Genomic DNA, 12,739 nt, shown 5'->3' on the forward strand with positions numbered 1-12,739 from the left:
TAGGGAGGCTGAGGCAGGAGAATCACTTGAACTCAGGATGGGGAGGGTGTGGTGAGCTGAGATCGTGCCATTGCCCTCCAGCCTGGGCAACAAGAGCAAAACTGCACCTCAAAAAAAAAAAAAAAAGTTCCATGCGTGGTGGCTCATGCCTGTAATCCCAGCACTTTGGGAGGCCAAGGTGGGCGAATCACATGAGGTCAGGAGTTTGAAACCAGCCTGGCCAACCTGGTGAAACCCCATCTCTACTAAAAATACTAAAATTAGCCTGGTGTGGTGGTGCATGCCTGTAATTCCAGCTACTCAGGTGGCTGAGGCAGGAGAATCGCTTGAACTCAGGAGGCGGAGGTTGCAGTGAGCTGAGATCATGCCACTGCACTCCAGCCTGGGTGACAGAGTGAGACTCCATCTCAAAAACAAAACAAAACAAAACAAAACTCAACACCAGTAGCCATCCGGGAAATACAAATCAAAACCACAAGAAGGTCTCATCTTACCCCAGAATGGCTATTAATAAAAAGACAAAAAAAATAGCAGATGTGGCAAGGATGTGGAGAAAAAGAAACTCTACACTGTTGGTGGCAGTGTAAATTAGTACAGCCACTAAGGAAAACAGTATGATTTCTATAGTAAACTAAAATAGAATTAACATTTGGTCCTGCAGTAGGGGGTTTAATCAGGATAGTGGGGAAAATTATAAGCCACAAACCTTCTTGGAAGGCCTGAAGGTTTTTGCAGAAGTCTCAGGATAAGGTTATGGCTGAAGGCAACCTAATCCATACCTTGAGTAAATAGCTTAAAGTGGGTGCAAAGGAAGGTAGAGTAGTTTACCTAACTAGCTTGCTTACTCATGTGGTCCTAAGACTGACCTTTGATCTACCAAGGGTGCTTAATTGCTTTCTACTTAGAAGTCCACAGCATCATTTACCCTCTAGTGGTGTTTACTCACGACCTTTGTCAATTAATCTTTACTGAATAAATTCAAGTCTTGCTAACTGATAAAGGCCACGGCTGCGACTAAGTGGCCTGGATGTTAGGCTGAAGTGGCAAAGCAGAATATCTATGTGTCAGTGTACTTTATTCATCTGTCATTGGGTCAGGGCATGCAAGACAGACTCCCACATCCTGCAGTTTCACTAATGGGGTTTTATTCAAAGGAAAAGAAATCAGCATATCAAAAGGATACCTGCATCCTCATGTTTATTGCAGCACTACTCACAGTAGCAAAGATATGGAATCAACCTAAGTGTCCATCAATGGATAAATGGATAAATAAAATGTATATATTTACCACGAAATACTATTTGGCCATAAGAAAGAATGAAATCATGCCATTTGGAGCAACATGGGTGCAACTACAGGTCATTATGTTAAGTAAAATAAGCCAGACACAGAAAGACAAATATCACGTATACTCACTCATATGTAGGAGATAAAAAGTTGATCTCATGAAGTAGAGAGTGAATTAGAGATACTAGAGGCTGGGAAGGGTGTGCAGGTTGGGGGAGGTATGAAGGGAGGTTGTTTAATGAATGCAAACATATAATTAGAAGGAATAAGTTCTAATGTTCAATGGCAGAGTAGAGCAACTATATTTAACAACAATTTATTGTATATTTCAAAATTGCTGGAAGAGAGCATGTATTAATATGTTCCTAATACATAGAAATGATAAATATTCAAGGTGAGGACTCCATAAATATCCTGACTTTATCATTACACATTCTATGTATGTAACAAAGTATCACATGTTCCCCATAAATATGTGCAAATGTCATTCATCAATTTAAAAAAATTCAAAAACATTTGCTGTTGCATTTAAATAATATTTAAGTAGTTTTCTACCATGTCTATTTTATTAAGAATGCTGAATTAATAAAATACCTTTCAGTAATTACTGATATAAATATATTACCTTCTCTTTTAATTTACAATAGTAAATTATTTCAATTTCTTTTTTTTTTTTTTGAGACGGAGTCTTGCTCTGTCACCCAGGCTGGAGTGCAGTGACACAATCTTGGCTCACTGCAAGCTCTGCTTCCCAGGTTCACGCCGTTCTCCTGCCTCAGCCTCCCCAGTAGCTGGGACTACAGGTGCCCGCTACCACGCCCGGCTAATTTTTTGTATTTTTAGTATAGACGGGGTTTCACTGTGTTAGCCAGGATGGTCTCAATCTCCTGACCTCATGATCCGCCTGCCTCGGCCTCCCAAAGTGCTAGGATTACAGGCGTGAGCCACTGCGCCTGGCCAACCTCAATTTCTTGATAGTCTATCACTTTTGAATTTTAGAATTAAAATCATTACTAATTTTCAAATATACTTAAATATTGTATTCACCACAATGTTATTTAGAATTTTTGCATCTGTGGTTATAAATGACCCGAGTCAATAATTTCTTTCTTTTTTTCCTGTACTTACTATGATAGTCTAAGAGTGATGATGTATTTTAAAGTTACAATGAAGCAATTATAAGAAATAAAATATTGGTATATATTTCTCTATAACTTGAAATGATTTCAATTAATAAAATGATCTGATCTTTAAATATGAACTATATTCAGACATGGATCTATCTGCTTATCTTCTGTATTTTAAAAATCAACTTTAGCAAGATATTATTTACATACAATAATTGTACCTATTTAGTGTTCATTTTAACATTGTGTGCACCCATGAAACTACAATAAAAATACAGAACATTTTTATCAACTCAAAAAGATTCCATGTGCCTCTTTGCTGGCCATCCCTGTCTCTGGCCCTAGCTTCAGGCAACTGCTAATCCGAATTTTGTTACTTCACTGTTAGTTTGCATTTCTAGAATTTTATATAAATACAACCATATGGTACATAACACTCTTTCATGTCTGGCATCTTTTACTCAAAATGACTGAAATTCATCCATGCTGTTACATTTATCATTAGTCTGTTCCTTTTTATTGCTGAGTAGTTTTCTAGTTATGGATACACCACATTATGCCTATTCACTTGATAAACATGTAGGTTGTTTCCAGTTTGAGGCTATTGTGAATAAAGGTCTTGTCAACATTCATGTACAAGTCTTTGTTTGGACATAAGTTTTCATTTCACTTGGGTTAAATACTGGAGTGGAATGGTTGGGTTGTATGACAGCTATGTGTTTAACTTTTTAAAAATTTGCCAAAGTATTTTCCAAAGTCTTTGTGCCATTTTACATCCCTACCTGCCACGCATGAGTTCCAGTTGCTCAACATCTTCCGACACTTGGTCCTGTCAATCATTTTAATTTCAGTAATTTTAATGAGTGTGTAGAAGTGTCTCATTATGGTTTTGATTTGTATTTCCCTGGTGGCTTATGTTGAAATTCTTTCTTGTCCCTATTAACCATTTCATATCTTATTTTATGAATTATCTCTGTTGAAGTATATTGTCATTTTTATTAAGTTGTCCTTTTACAATTCGGTTATATATTTCTTTTTTTTTTTTTTTTTTTTTTGAGACGGAGTCTCGCTCTGTCGCCCAGGCTGGAGTGCAGCGGCCAGATCTCAGCTCACTGCAAGCTCCGCCTCCCAGGTTCACGCCATTCTCCTGCCTCAGCCTCCCGAGTAGCTGGGACTACAGGCGCCCGCACCTCGCCCGGCTAATTTTTTGTATTTTTTAGTAGAGACGGGGTTTCACCATGTTAGCCAGGATGGTCTCGATCTCCTGACCTCGTGATCCGCCCGTCTCGGCCTCCCAAAGTGCTGGGATTACAGGCTTGAGCCACCGCGCCCGGCCTGGTTATATATTTCTTTACATTTTCAGGAAACAAATCTTCTGTCAGAAATTTATTGCAACTGTTTCTTCCCCTTCTGAGTCTTTCCTTCTCGCCTTCTTAAGTGCTTTCAAAGGACAAGAGTTTTTAATTTTGAAAATTACAAATTATGATTTCTGTCTTTTATAGTTCATTATTTATGTGTACTACCTTAAAAATCTTTTTTTTTTTTTTTTTGCCGGTCTCAGTCTTTAATCATGGCTGGGCTTCGTGCGCACACACACACACACTCAGGCTTCAGATTTTGTTGAAAGCTGTGATATCGACACTTTGCACGTGTTGCTCAAACTTGGTGATCTCCTCCTTCAGCAAGTCTGTCCCCACCTTGTCCTCCACCACACACTGAATCTGTAGCTTCCAGATACCGTAGCCCAGGGGCACCAGCTTGGAGGCCCCCCAGACCAGTCGGTCCAGCTGGATGGAGGGCACACAGGCCTCCAGCTGGGCCATGTCCATCTCGTCATCCAAAGGCTTGACATCGAGCATGATGGAGGACTTGGCCACCAGTGCAGGCTTCTTGGCCTTCCTCTCCACGTACTGCTGCAGCCGCTCCTCCCGCAGCTGTGCCGCCTTCTTGTCTTCCTCCTCATTGTCGCTGCCAAACATGTCAATGTCATCATCCTCGTCATCCTCTGCTGGTGTGGCTGGCTTCTTGGCCTGGGGCTCCACTTGGTGCAGGAAGACATGTGCTGGGTCTGTGGGGCCGTGGCCCGGTGGCCAGGCGAGCTCTTCCCCAGCACGTTCAGCCGCGCCTCCAGCTTGGAGATGATCGGCTGCAGCTCCTGTACCACGCCGCGCAGGCTCTGGTTCTTCACTTTCAGACTGGCGATTCGGACGACGAGCTCGCTGTGGTCTGCGCAGGCGCCGCTGGAGGCCCCTGGGTCTGAGTTTCTGCCAGGGATTTCGGGATGTTCTCTCTGGCTCTCGCAATGTCACCGAGGATCACGCTGGCGCTGTTCTCCTGGCCGGAGGCACCGGCCACAGGCCCATTCATCTGCTTGTAGAATCTCCTTTCTGCGTGGTCATATTTGAACTTGTCCAACCAGATCTTCTCATGCACTAGGAAGTTTGTAGCGATTTTTCTGACACTAGCCAAGGATGCAGCGGCCAGGGAGGAGCAATCGGCGGACGTGGGATGCCTGAGGAAAGGGTACTACCTTAAAAATATTTTCCTATAGTCCTGGTAAATTTTAAATGATGACTCTGAAAATGATATTTTTAACTTATTCTATGGTTTTTTTTTTTTTAGTTTTTTATTAATTTTGATCAGTTGTATCTTACTAGGAAATCACCCATTTATTGTATTCTCTTCTGATCCTATGAATTGATTCAATATCCATGTCTCCTTTTACTCATTACAAATCTTACATAATTTTTCTCTTATCTCTTTACCTTACTCGGGTTTATGTGAGGTATTCAGTTTACTAAGGTTTTAAAATATTTTCCTTTTAGTAGGAAAAGGATGGATTATTTTATATATTTCATTGCCTGAATAAGTTTAGGTGTGGTTTCGGGTGCAATAAGAAAGACATAAAATAGAATGGTTTATGCCAAACATGTTTATTTTTATCACACAGCTAAAGTCTGTAGTTAAGTTGCTGCTACTTTTGAGTCAATAACATCAGGACCAGCGTTGGTGCATCTTTTGGCCTTTCCCCCGGTGCTTGAAAGATCACCACTGCTGGCGGCATAATGTACAAGGCAGGAAGAGGGATGGAATTGATGGTAACAGCTAAGTCGGTCTCTTTTCTTAGGAAATAAAGGTTTTCCCAGAATACATCTACCAGTGTTTTGCTTCTCTTGGGCCGAGGCAGGTCATTTGGCTACTACCAGTTTCAGAAGGTAATGAGGTTACAGCACTATACACAATAGCAAAGACATGGAATCAACCTAAATGCTCATCAATAGTAGACTGTATAAAGAAAATGTGGTACATATACATCATGGAATACTATGCAGCCATTAAACAGAATGAGATCATGTCCTTTGCAGGGATATGGATGGAGCTCACGGCCATTATCCTTAGCAAACTAATGTAGGAACAGAAAACCAAACATCACATATTCTCACTTATAACCAAGCACCACATGTTCTCACTTATGAATGGGAGCTAAGTGATGAGAACACATGGACACATAACAGGGAAACAACACACACCGGGGTCTATTGGAGAGTGAAGAGTGGGAGGAAGGAGAGGATCAGGAAAAATAACTGATGGGTTCTGGGTGATGAAATAATCTGTACAACAAGCCCCCATGATATGGGTTTACCTGTGTAACAAACCTGCACATGTACCACTGAACTTAAAAGTTAAATTAAAAAAAAAAAGATAAAGTAGACCAGGCGCGGTGGCTCACGCCTATAATCCCAGCACTTTGAGAGGCCGAGGCGGGTAGATCACGAGGTCAAGAGATCGAGACTATCCTGGCCAACATGGTGAAATCCCTTCGCTACTAAAACTACAAAAAATTAGACGGGCATGGTGGCGGGTGCCTGTAGTCCCAGTTACTTGGGAGGCTGAGGCAGGAGAATCACTTGAACCCAGGAGGCGTAGGTTGCAGTGAGCCGAGATTGCGCCACTGCACTCCAGCCTGGCGACAGATTGAGACTCTGTCTCACAAACAGCAACAACAACAACAACAACAAAAGATAAAGTAAGCAGTGAGAGAGGAGTTTGGGGATTGCATGCTGGTTCAGCAAAGCAACATTTTCGAAAAATTTCCCAAAAGATACACAAACTATCCAGAAGACCACTTTAAAATATTATATGTGAAGCTTAAGTCTTAAGATTAAAAATTCAGCAACTGTAAAAGAATACACATTTAAACATGTAGCAGATAAAATTATGTGAATGGGATAATATCATATGCAAAGTCGAGACAAGCAATAGATGTTTTTTAAAAAAGGAGTTACTCCTTTTAACATAAAAAGCTGTTTTAAGTTAATAAGATAAACAATCCAAAAAGAGAAATGTGTAAACAAATGCTTTATAAAGGCAATTTACAGAATAGTAAATTCAAATGGCCAAGACACATTTAGAGGCATATTAATATACAAATTATAATTAGTTATCACTTGGAACTTGTAAAATTTCTCAAGGTTAAAGAGTAACTGTAGCTGGGCACAGTGGCTCATGCCTGTAATCCCAGCACTTTGGGAGGCCAAGGCAGGTGGATCATTTGAGGTCAGGAGTTTGAGACCAGCCTGGCCAACATCCATCTCTACTAAAAATACAAAAATTAGCTGGAAGTGGTGGCAGGCACCTGTAATTCCAGCCACTTGGGAAGCTGAGGCATGAGAATCGCTTGAACCCAGGAGGCAGAGGTTGCAGTGAGCCAAAATTGCACCTCTGCACTCCAGTCTGGGCGATAAAGCAAGACTCGGTCTCAAAAAACAAAAAAAGAGTAACAGCTACTTTTAGTAGGGGGAAAGAGGTACATTTATACACTAGTACTGGAAACATAAAAAGCTACAGTCTTGGGACAAAGAAATCTGGCAACATCTGTTAAAATAAAATAACACATACCATTTGATCAGTCCCATTCCTACAAGCAGATGCTACAGAAAAAAATAATCTCCAGTAGGTTAGGGCATGACTGTCCTTGTCCAATAATCTCTCAAGTATAGTTATAAAAGATTATTTCTCCTAATGAAAAAAATGTGAATAACCAATGGCAATATGGTCAAAATATTATGGTACGTCCACACCATGGAGTCTTTTCAGCTAGCTAAAAATCGTTAAGTGTAAAAGGTGCAAAAATTAGTATACAATCCCTCTTATGTATGACAATGAAATCACATACACTAATATATGATACAGATGACATATTAATGTGACTGTGATTGTGAATATAGAGAAAAATATCAAGTTGATTAGCATTATCTGTTGACAGACTGTTGGAGTGGCTGGAAATGCTATGAATGGAAGTACAAAAATCAAGAAGACATAAAATACAGTATAAAAGTTAGTTAGGTCAGGCATGGTGGCTCATGCCGGTAATCTCAGCACTTTGGGAGGCTAGGCAGGAGGACTGCTTGAGGCTAGGAGTTTGAGACGGACCTGGGAAACACAGCAAGACCTCGTCTCTACAAAAACTAGAAAAATTAGCAGGTGTGGTGGCGTGTGCCTGTACTCCCAGCTACTCAACAGGCTAAGGCAGGAGGATCACTTGAGCCCGGGGGTCGAGGCTGCAGTGAGCCAGGATTGTGCCACTGGACTCCCACCTGGGTGCCTGGGCAACAGATTGAAACAGTCTCTAAAGTAAATAAAGTCACATTTATGCCATGTTTTATATATACACACACACACACACACACACACACGTGTGTGTGTATGTAACTATTTTAATAAAAAGAAAGGCAAGTGTTTCATGGTCTGTTTTTCTCCACTGGTTTGAGACATAGGCTTAAAGTTAAATCAGTAAACAAAATGAATTATATTTATTGTGAAATCTTCTATAGGAAGACCTTTTCCAATGTATCAAATAGAGCTGCTTCTCTACTTGAATGTTATGGCATTTAATAAAATGATGTTTTTTTTTTTTTTTTTTTTTTGAGGTGGAGTCTCGCTCTGTTGCCCGGGCTGGAGTGCAGTGGCTGGATCTCAGCTCACTGCAAGCTCCGCCTCCCGGGTTTACGCCATTCTCCTGCCTCAGCCTCCTGAGTAGCTGGGACTACAGGCGCCTGCCATCTCGCCCGGCTAGTTTTTTGTATTTTTTTAGTAGAGACGAGGTTTCACCGTGTTAGCCAGGATGGTCTCGATCTCCTGACCTCGTGATCCGCTTGTCTCGGCCTCCCAAAGTGCTGGGATTACAGGCTTGAGCCACCGCACCGGCCTAAAATGATGTATTCTTACAAAACGTATTTTTATCAATTACTTGTCTGGTATACAGTAAGGTGTGACTCATGGACAAAGATTTTTCCATATACAATATATAAGGTACAATAATCACAGGGCTTCTCTGTAGTATGAGTAATTTAAAACTCGTTCTGACTTCTGTGAAAAGGCTTTCTCACTTTCAAGAAATACAGTTTCACTCGTGTAAACACTGAAGAATACTAAAAACTGATTTCTGTGTGAAGCTGCTCCCACATTTGCTCTTAACGTTTTCTCCTTCTGGTAGAAACTTTCTGATAAATTCCAGGTGAAGTGTTTTCCAGTTAGTGTTCTTATAGACTTTGTTTGAGTGTATAATGGGATTTGAATTATTATTTTTTTCTCATATGTGAATTTAGTATGTTCAGGTCACTAACTTTTTGGTGGAAGACTTCCTAGTCATCATATTCATAAAGTTTCTCTCCAGCATTAATTTTCTGATATATAATGAAGTATGACTTGTAAGGAAAATCCTACCCACATTTAGTACAAACAGAAAATTGTTATCCCCTATGAATTATCTGATGCATAAATAAATGTTTGAGTGTATGTTTTCTTTTATTTTCTGAATACACAGTATGATTCACTTTTTAAAAATTAATTTAAAATGCATTTTTGGCTAGGTGCAGTGGCTCACATCTGTAATCCCAGTACTTTGGGAGGCCAAGGTGGGAGGACTGCTTGAAGCCAGGAGTTTGAGACCAGCCTGGGGAACAAAGCAAAGTGAGGCCTCATCTCTACCAAAAAAAAAAAAAAAAAGGGCCAGGCACGGCAGCTCACATCTATAATCCTAGCACTTTGGGAGGCTGAGGCAGGTGGATCACCTGAGGTCAGGAGTTCGAGACCAGCCTGACCAACATGGTGAAACCCTGTCTCTACTAAAAATACAAAAAAAATTAGCAGGGTGTAGTGGTGTATGCCTATAGTCCCAGCTATTTGGGAGGCTGAGGCAGGAGAATCACCTGAACCCAGGAGGCAGAGAGGTTGCAGTGAGCCAAGGAAACTCTGTCTCAAGAAAAACAAAAAAAAGCCAGGTGTACTAACAAACGCCTGTGGTCTGAGCTACTTGGAAGGATAAGGCAGGAGGGTTGCTTGAGCCAAGGAGTTCAAGGCTGCGGTGAACTATGATCATACCACTGAACTCTACCTGGGGCGACAGAGTGAGACCCTGTCACTAAAAAAAAAAAGTTAAAATTAATAAAGTAGAATAAAATGCATTTTTATTAAAATATTTAAACTGTAAAACTGTCTTAAAATAGTTTGTTGTAAATACAAATGAACTATAATGGTGTGCTGGCATAAAAAGATACGGCTGGCCGAGTCATGCCTGTAATGCCAGAACTTTGAGAGGATGAAGTGGGTGGATCACTTCATCCAACATGATGGCCAGCCTGGCCAGCATGGCGAAACCCTGTCTCTCTTAAAAATACAAAAATTCGCTGGGCGTGGTGGTGCATGCCTATAATCCCAGCTACTTGGGAGGCTGAGGCATGAGAATCGCTCGAACCTAGGAGGTGGAGGTTGCAGTGAACCAAGATTGCGTGCCATTGCACTCCAGCCTGGGTGACAAGAGCAAGACTCTGTCTCAAAAAAAAAAAGAAGAAGAGATATGAACCTATAGTGTTCTCCCTAGTAAAGTCTATATTCCACATGCCTCCAATCTCTACTGACCTTTGAATTCTACTTAACATTTAGCTCTCCCAATTCACTCAGTTTTCCATCATTTATTCCTCAATCAGTCCACAAGTGCCCCTTGAGATGCAAGGAATCCCACAAAAGAAAGTCTTTCTTTCTTCTACAGATTAGTACTTTGTTGACAAAAGGTCAAGTAGCTCTTTTATAGTTTTTTCTTTTTCTTGGGAGTGTAACATTCTATTTTTAAAATGTGCTTGAGAATAAAGGTTAAGAATCACTATCTCGGTAACTCTATACCAGTCTTCATTAACCCCATTTTCTATTAATTATACAAAGGAAAAACCATAGTATTAAAAAAGACATCTGAGAAGCTTTTAGTGAATCTCTTCCATTTGCTAAATTTGGCAGCTACCAAAATAAAATTTGAAACCACCAGAGGTAATTTTCTCTTACGTATCAAAGTTTGTAAAGGTTTTAACAAATGAGTGAATGCCTTAAGACTTTTAGCAACAAAAGGTTGGAATAAAGTAATGCTGCACATCTAAGCATTTTCATTAACAAGTCAGTCATTTTGGAAAGTAAGAAAATATATTTTTGGTCTTGATACTTCTTAAATATAAACAGCTATCTCAACGAATTGAAAACATCTGCCAGTGGCAGAGTAAGTGGTACAGACTAGTACTTCCTTTGAGAACTAAAAAAGGTGGATGAAAATATTAAACACATTTAATTTTCTGAAGGCATAAAGAAAGCTACCACGGCAATGAGAAATTGCAGGAATAAAATTGGAGATAAGACATAATGTCTGAAATTTGGGACGTAATATCTAAAACTGTTTATTCCCAAGAGGTATTTGCTAATTCTGAGGGCAAATACTGGGCAAGAGAGGCTGGAGAGAATTTTTGACAAATTCAAGTGACCGAAGAAGAAATACCAGAATTCAAGTCTTTCCAAAGAGGAGGGGCCTGATGTACCTCCCAAACTCCTAAGTCCTAAAACTATCCTAGAAATAAGGTTTATATGTTCACATTCTGAACATATAATAAGATGAGTCTTCCAGAGACTCAAGCCCAGTTTCAAATAATCTTCATACATGACTGGGTAAAGGCAATCAGGGATTACTACTGATCCTAGCCTAAGAAGCTATGTTAGAAGCTATGGCAAATCCTCTCTGGAAGAAGATATTATCCAGACTATCTTATTACCTCTACAATTTTAATATATATTGTCTGGCAAGTGATATAAAAATCACCATATGAGGACATAGGACATCAGCAAAACTCAAGAAAAATAACCATTAGAAAACAGGCCAACAGGAGATCTAGGTAATAAGGCTATCCCTAAAAGAAGCAGAGAAAGAGAATGAGGCAGATGCATAATTTGAATAGATAATAGCTAGGAATTTCCCCAAATGCATGTGTGCACACGCGCGCACACACACACACACCAAAACCACTAAGCCACAGATTTAAAAAATATTATAAACCCCAAGGAAGATAAATACACCTAGGCATATCAATGTGCAACTGTTAAAAAACAAAGGCAAATAGATAAATTTCAAAGGAGACAGAAAAGCAGTTTGCCTGCAAAGGTAATTATATAAAGCTTACTTCTCAATAAAATGATAAAAGACAGACCAAAATAAAATATCATCAAAATACTAATAGAAAACAACTTTCAACTTAGAGTTCTATATTCAGTAAAAGTATCCTTCAAAAATGAAGGCAAAATAAAACACTGCCAACAAACAAAGAACAATTTGTCACCAGCAAACTCACAGTAAAATTAATACTAAAGGGTGTTCTTCAGTAACAAGCAAAATAATTCTAGAGGAAAACTTACAGGACAGGAAAAATAAAACAGTAATTAAAATGATAAATATGTGGGTTAATTTAAATGGCTATTTACTCAAATAATGACTGGCTATGTTCACCATATACAGAATCCAGATATATAACATCAATACCATATGAGAGACAAATAAATGAAATTAATGTTATAACTTCTCCCCTTGTCCAGAAATGTTGTTAGTACTAATTTACGTTAGCTTTTAATCCGTATGTGTATTATATTAGTATCTGACATAGTACATTTAAGGCAAAAATTACTAGAGATAAAAAGAAACATCTAGTAATGATAATGTGTCAATTAACAAGGAAGATTATAACAATTCTAAATTGTATGTAAAATCAAAGACAAAATATATAAAGCAAAAATTAGTAGCTCTAAAGGAGACAAATTCACAATTATTTGTAAAATCACAACACACTTATTTTAGTATTTGATAGAAGAAAAATAGTCTACTCAAATACAGAGAATTTGAAAAACAAAATTAAGATTAGTTTGTAGAGATTGTGAGGAGATAAAAGGAGAAGTCTTCCAAATGTTCAACTACATTTTATCTTCTAAGTAAATGGTAATCTAGCAAGTAACAAACATGT

General features: G+C 39.2%; 1 pseudogene across 1 annotated transcript; it reads right to left on the bottom strand.

Annotated features, from left to right (window-relative positions):
* Window positions 1–3,947: 3,947 nt before the first annotated feature.
* On the bottom strand, window positions 3,948–5,478 carry LOC117079615 (annotated as a pseudogene). The gene is made up of 2 exons (XR_004435516.1): window positions 5,416–5,478; window positions 3,948–4,940 (listed from the first exon to the last, which is right to left on the bottom strand). The product of XR_004435516.1 is annotated as an elongation factor 1-delta-like (transcript).
* Between the last annotated feature and the right edge of the window lie 7,261 nt (window positions 5,479–12,739).

The sequence above is a fragment of the Trachypithecus francoisi genome, unplaced genomic scaffold, assembly GCF_009764315.1.
Source record: "Trachypithecus francoisi isolate TF-2019V2 unplaced genomic scaffold, Tfra_2.0 Lachesis_group7, whole genome shotgun sequence".
Classification (NCBI taxonomy): Eukaryota; Metazoa; Chordata; class Mammalia; order Primates; family Cercopithecidae; genus Trachypithecus; species Trachypithecus francoisi.